The sequence below is a fragment of the Homarus americanus genome, unplaced genomic scaffold, assembly GCF_018991925.1.
Source record: "Homarus americanus isolate GMGI-L3 unplaced genomic scaffold, GMGI_Hamer_2.0 scaffold48406, whole genome shotgun sequence".
NCBI lineage: Eukaryota > Metazoa > Arthropoda > Malacostraca > Decapoda > Nephropidae > Homarus > Homarus americanus.
In genome coordinates this window covers 6,255,405-6,260,643 of record NW_024753828.1, presented here as the reverse complement: position 1 = coordinate 6,260,643, position 5,239 = coordinate 6,255,405, and positions in this window count along the sequence as shown.

Genomic DNA, 5,239 nt, shown 5'->3' with positions numbered 1-5,239 from the left:
GGGGTCGTCCAAGGTGGCAGTATAGTCTGTGGAAAGTCCCACAAAAGTGCTGAATATTCTTCCTCTAACAGACAGTTTAGTGGAAGGAATGAAGTCGAGGTCTGGTGTAGCAGGAATGTTAGTGAAAACGGATTACAATGAAACTATTAATTAACGGAATACAAGGAGAGGAAAGTCCGTAATATCGAGGGTCCGTTATATGCGAAACGTCCAACTAATGAACTATATAGATGAAAGTCCGTTATATCAAGAATCCGTTATATGCAAAACCTCCATCTAATGAACTATATATAGATGAAAGTCTGTTATATCAAGGATCCGTTATATATGAAACCTCCATCTAACGGATTATAATGTAGAGAGAAATCCGTTATAAGGAGGCTTCACTGAACAAGAACTTTAGTTACTATGTCTCCTATAGCAGTAACAGGTTAATGGGCGTTACTGAGGCTTAACCAGACTCTGAAGAACAGGTGGAGTAACAAGGTAGTTTTCACCACTGCCTTGTTCTACTGTAATAACTTGATGGGTGGAAGGGTTTGAGGTCTCTCGTCTCCTAACCTAACCTATCCCCCCACCCACCCTCCTCACCTCCATCCACAGTCTTTTAAAACAACTGTTGATTCCTTTTATCTTTCTTAATATAGAAGTAAAATCTGGGGATATTTCTTCCAGGGTGGCAACAGTTTCTCACTCGCCTCTATTAAACAACAAAGTTCTTCCTGTTCTTTGCTGCTTTGGGAAATTCACAGGGAAGTTTTCTATCTCCAGGGAAGATTTTTTTTATCGCCAGGGAAGTTTTCTATCACCAGGGAAGTTGCTCTTTTACCATAGTGTACAGTATAGTGCAGAAACGTAGTGTGTCGGAACCATTATTTTTTGTCACGGAACACTGTTGAATGTTTGACGACGAATCCTTTGTTGGGATCCACTCTCTAGTGTGTGTGTGTGTGTGTGTCCCGATATAAAACCTCCATTTAACGGACATCAATCTAACAGGTATAGTCCGGTATGTGGAGGTTTAATATATAATGAACCTCGATCTACTGAACTACACTCTCCCATATACAGTACCGTAATCCGTTAGAGGTCTCGTTATAATCGACAAGCTCCGAAACCTCTCTTATTAATTCCGATATGATGAAAGGTTCCGATAAGACAGACTGGAACACCTGTGACTAGCTTCATCTTACCACTTGAACGCGACAGGTAGACAGGTAGACAGGTAGACAGGTAGATTAATCAGTGTTTTGAGGGGTTATTATTGTTGTTGTTGACGTCTTCATGGCCAGGCTATTCTCCTCTCCTTCCTCATCTTTGCCCGCATCCTATTTCATTTTCCTGCTTAGTGTTGCGTCGTGACCAAGGATGGATGGGTATGGTGACCTTAAGTTTCTGTCTATCCTGAGACTTGCTTATTCCTCTGTCTATTTCCTCTGTCTATATCGTGTTTTAGTTGACGACGGTTTAGTTCAATAAGTGTTTTCTCTTTCTTCTGTTTCTCTTTGTTGTTCTCGAATGTTCTCACTTCTCCCATTTCTCAAACACAGTATTACCCGAAGTCCTTCTCAGAGCGGGTTGTGCTGAGAGAGAGAGAGCCCAGGCGAACAGAATACACTGATGAAATAGAGAGTTAGTCAAGAAATCTCAATGTCTTTTTCTCTCACTTCAGACTCATAACCATAAAAAAAAAAATCTTATATAACTTTTTTAAATAGTTCCTCAAAAAGTCTGGAAATGACGGATGAAGTTCTTAAGACTTACAACACAAGGCTTTATTATACCCCTCCCTCACCCCAAAAGTCTATCTGTCTCATGTGGGTCTTTTACTTTAATCACCTACTTTATTGTTACTTATTTAGGGTTTTACTTTAATTACTTGAGTTAATTAGTCTTTGCATTTTATTGTGTTATGGATAGTTGTATAGAAGTGGTTTTTCCTTCTTAACCAATCAAAAAGCTAATCACACACATGACAACCAATCAAAAAGCTAATCACACCAGCCAATCAAAAAGCTAATCACACAAAAGACAACCAATCAAAATCAGTACAAAGATACACCAGATTAAACCAACCAGAGTCGACATATATACCATCACAAAACCTCACGCTTTAAAAGGTTCACTCAATTGTATCCCCATAAATCCAGCCATTGTGTCCTCCAATCAGGCGGTTCTGTGAGGATTTTGTCAGCGTGTTGGTGTAAGCGACCCTTCACACACATGGTCAAAAAATGGTGATACATTTTCCCATTACAGATTACTTTAACAGATTTGGCAAAGGATATTCTCATTACGGATTACTTTGACAGATTTGGCAATGGATTACTTTGAGAATTTGGGTAACGGATATTCTCATTGCGGATTACTTTAACAAATTTGGCAACGGATATTCTCATTATGGATTACTTTGAGAGAATTTAAGGAGGATTACCTTTTACGGGATTTAATAATTTCACTTCTCAAAGGTTATATTTTGTTAGTTAGTTAAGCGGTTGGACTGGATTGATTTCATGCTGCTTAAAGTATTATCGGGTGATGGAGTCGTAAGTGATTATTAAAGGAGAAATTCTGTCTTTGCTTGACTACTTATACGTACTCGTTCCTGGAAATACCTTTACGAATTTATGTGAGACAATATGACACAACGGACGAAGGATTTTGACAACCCTACCGAGACAACAGGAGTCACAGTGTTCATATTGAAATTCATCGTTACCCCTCCATGAAGATTAACTTATAATTCAGTAATTAATTGAGTGTTTGTCTGCACTAAACCTGCCCTTCAATTACAGTTTGTTAATTAGCACATCAGATACAGGTGTTTGTCCTGACAGGTGACCATATACAGTACAGTGTCTTGACCTTCGCTAAGTACTTTGTTTGTTGTGCTTGCTTAAACCTGTACAGTGTCCTTGACAGTTTCGTGAGGAAGGTGTTTTAAGAGTTTAGTTATAAATTTAAAGTTATAAATCTAATAACACAACAAATAATAAAGGAAGTTACCCCCCAAATATAACTTAAAGTACATAACTCAGTCTAGTGATGATACCTGGAACTAGTGGATGCCCGCCCCATTAGAGGTCACAGCTTATGGTTGATGAAGCCACAAGTCCAGACAATTGAGGGCAAACACTTGTGGATTATCTTGTTGTTAACCTTGGTCGCTGAACTATCTAAATAACACCAACAAGAACAACAACAAGAACTACAATAACAATAATTATAAACAAATAAGAATGAAAAGAACAAGAAACAACAAAACAGCAAGAAAAACAACGAAACACAAAAACACTGTAAAAAAAGAACAACAACAACATAAGAAAAACTAAAACAAACACAACAACAACAACAACAACACTATATTACAAGATAAAAAAAAAAACATCGTCTTTAACTTAACATTAAACGATAAACGATTCATTATTTAAGAGACAAATTTCATTACCCCGTTACCGAAAATTTAAAACCAGATTGTGGGTCCACGAACACTTCACCACTCATAATTCACAATAATGATAATATAAAATGACTATAATTGGCAGACTTCTCCTCCCTCCTTCCCTCCCCCTCCTTCACCCCTTCACCCCTCCCTCCCTCCCCTTCTCTCCCCACCATCCCCTTCCTACTTACTCAGAATTAGGTTAATGAGTGAGCAAGATTCTCCTCTCTGGTTGAAGATCAATTTGTTTCTCCAACGAGGAGTTATTTACTGCCTGAGTTCACGCGGCCGTCTTTAGGGGTGGCGAGATGGACAAATGTACTGAGAGAGAGAGAGAGAGAGAGAGAGAGAGGGATACAAATAATAATAATAATAATAATAATATTAATAATAATAATAATAGTGATAATAATAATAATCCATCAATAGATGAATGGCGAGAATTGGGAGGCTAATGAGTCACTTGTTACCTGTATTGGGTTTTAATAATCTATCATCCTGCCCCCACTCTCTCCCTCCCTTACCTGTGGAGTGTGGACCCAGGCAGCACTACACAGTCATAGTAAAGATCAATAGATAGTTAGCCCTTTACCCCTTTAGACGCCCTGTGTGTCGACCCGGAGTTTGTCGACACCAAACTCGGCCGAAAGCGATGGGGAGTCAACTGAACTCTCGCGGGCTGTCAGTTTATTCCTATCGCTGTTGCTTTTAATGCTAGTAGTAGTTGTAGTAGTAGTAGTAGAATTAGTAGAAGTAGTATTAGTAGTAGTATTAGTAGTATTAGTAGTAGTAAGTAGGTAAGCCACGTACCATTACCACAATATCGTCAATCAATTGTGAGTGAACCTTCAACCAAACTACATCAAGGGGTCTTGTTTTGTGACCGAAATTCACAACTACAACTCTAAGGTAATGTTTTGTTGGAGAGAGAGAGAGAGAGAGAGACTACTACTAATCAAACTGACCCTAAAGGAAAGATTCTTTGGGTGTAATTAATCAAGTCTTCCAAATATTACCTTACGTTCCGTGTATCAATAAACGGAGTAAAATTTCAGGTATATTTCCACTCATATACAAATTAAGTTCGTGAGAAAAACAAGAGAGAATCACTGTGTTTGGAAACCCCATATACATAACGATGGTGATTATATTAGTAAGGTTGTGAGTTGATTATAGGTTCACTTGATATAATCTCTTAGTAACATTAAGACGAGATATAATAAGATAATGTTATCCAACGTGTTCAATAATTCGATGACAGGACACAAAATTATGATAACATGTTCGCAGTTATCAATCGTATCTTGATTTGTTTAAGTTATTGTTATCTGAATACAATTAATACAATATATACAACAATACAAACCCTCGGTATTGTATTATGTATGGCTCATAAAATCCACATCTCTTACGGTATACATTCCTTTCATCATACTATGGTAGATATACAAACTCCAAGATCCTAAAAATATAGAGTAAATTCATCTTAAGATTAGTATGGTGTTTATGGTATGGTGCTTGTGGTATGGTGTTTATGGTATGGTGTTTATGGTGGGATGAGGAGGAGCCGTAAGAGGGGGGACAATGGTAGTCTCTGCTCTTATATTGTGTTTAGCGTAAGTCCGTCTATTCAGCTTCCTGCAATATACTGGCCAGAGTCGCCCCTCTTCTCTTCTCAAACTTCAACCGCACTAAAAGTATTGTAGTTTAAACCCTAATTTTTTATAAACAAACTTTCGCCGTCTAATTGCTAAAAGTATATCCAACTTTAAGCCTGAAAAGTTTAAGACTTTGTCC